This window comes from Macrotis lagotis, chromosome X, assembly GCF_037893015.1.
Source record: "Macrotis lagotis isolate mMagLag1 chromosome X, bilby.v1.9.chrom.fasta, whole genome shotgun sequence".
NCBI lineage: Eukaryota > Metazoa > Chordata > Mammalia > Peramelemorphia > Peramelidae > Macrotis > Macrotis lagotis.
Window position 1 is genome coordinate 206458941 of NC_133666.1, and position 1971 is coordinate 206460911.

The window sequence follows — 1971 nt, forward strand, 5'->3', positions numbered from 1 at the left end:
GGAAAGTGTGGGAGGGAAAAGGCATTATATTGATTGCCAAACTGAAGGTTTAAAAAGTCATTGTGCACCTCATTGTTGTTTGCCTGTGAAACTTAGACAGTGTTTGAATTGTCTTGGGAAGATCCTAAAAGTCACCTGGCTGTATAGTATACAAGACACTGAGGTCCTTTCTCAAACTGAGCTGCCAAGAATGCAAACTCTAATACACAAAATGAAACTGATGAGCTTGCTATGTTGCTTGAGCTTGCTAATGTTGCTTGAATGCCAAAACTCATAAAGGACAATTACTTGTCTGTTGGCCAGACAAAGTGCTACAAGGTCACTCTTAAGAACTTTGGTATTGATTATGAGTTATGGGAAATATTAACACAGGGATATCCAGCATGGTATTTCCCTATCAAAGCAGTACTGGGCTCCAGGAGTCAATCAGAATTGAAAGAGTTAAAAAAAAAAGAGAGATATGCAAATTTAAAGAATCCATTCCATTGGACTATTTAGACATGACCTGTGATAGAGCATTCCAAGATCATATTGGTGTGATAAGCTAGTCAGACACACTGTAACTTGACTCTAATTTAGTGATGTTATATTGGTCCCCTTTGAGAATGAAGGACAATAACCAATAGTCTTGAAGACATAAATGTTATACCACTAAGGTCTCTCAAGTTGTTCTGATATGAAACAGATGGCATTCTCTTAATCCTCTGGGCAACATTCACATTTATTTCTTTATATGTCATTCAGGGTCATTTATCATTCTAGCAACTTCTCCATTGCTAATGAGATATAGGGAAATTATAACACTTTATGGAGTAATTAATCCTGTAGCAGATGTGAAGTTTCTAAAACTACTGCTAGTAGAGTATTGACAAATTTCAGAACACCTATTCCAGCAGTAGTTAATAATGAGCTAAGTCTGTGAGTATTATGTTAGTCATAAACAAGAAACATTCAAGCTTTATGTCTTATATTTGTTATTTACCAAGGCTATTGACAGAGAAATAATGGTTAAATTTTTAATTCTTAATACTGCTGTTGAATAAATAGAGTCCAATTATCATAGAAACTGGAATTAAATTACTCTTGAAATTCCCTTCCTTCTGTAATATCAAATGTTTGTAACATAAATAACATAAATCACAGAGAAACTAATAGTTATTGAGGGCAGGGGGGGAAGGGAAATAATAGTTCTATGTAGATTTTTGCCACTTTCCTTAGAAACAACAAAGAAGAGCATCTGCGATTCATCCACAAGAGGCTTGGTACTGGGGGAAGATGCTGATCAAAGTGAAGACGCTGACAGGAAAGGAAATTGAGATCGACATTGAACCCACAGATAAGGTGGAACGAATCAAAGAGCGAGTAGAAGAGAAAGAAGGAATTCCTCCACAGCAGCAGCGACTCATTTACAGTGGCAAACAGATGATTGACGAGAAGACAGCTGCTGGTTACAAGATTCAAGGGGGCTCAGTCCTTCATTTGGTTTTGGCTCTTCGTGGGGGAGGTGGCCTTGGACGGTGATGGATTTCCCCCCTACTTTATCCCCTTAACCCATCACTCATAATGATGCGCCCATACACCCTTCCACTTCCTGGAACAAGAGAACCACCACTTCCTCCCCAGGACAGATGCCCAGGTGTTTCTGTCTGTTGCTGGGAAGTCTGTGAGGACCCCAGAATCTAGCCCTCTGGGCCTGCGGGGCTCTTTGCTAGCTGTTGGTTTTTAGTTTTAGTTTGTGGTCTCAACTGCCCTTTCCCTCATGGCTGTATCCTGGTTGTTAATAAAGATGTTTCCCAGCAAAAAAAAAAAAAAAAAAAGAAACAACAAAGAAGTCAGATTCAACAATAGAAGAATATACTTGAAATATGCTTTTTTATGAAAATTTAAAGGAATGTCTATGAAACATGAAGTTTGTGATGTCCAATAGACCATTGGAGATATGAGACTGAAGATCAAAAGAGATTAACACTG

The 1971-nt window shown here is 38.3% G+C and overlaps 1 pseudogene; it reads left to right on the plus strand.

The window, feature by feature from the left end:
• Positions 1-1273: 1273 nt before the first annotated feature.
• On the plus strand, positions 1274-1709 carry LOC141500819 (ubiquitin-like protein NEDD8 pseudogene; annotated as a pseudogene).
• Positions 1710-1971: the final 262 nt, after the last annotated feature.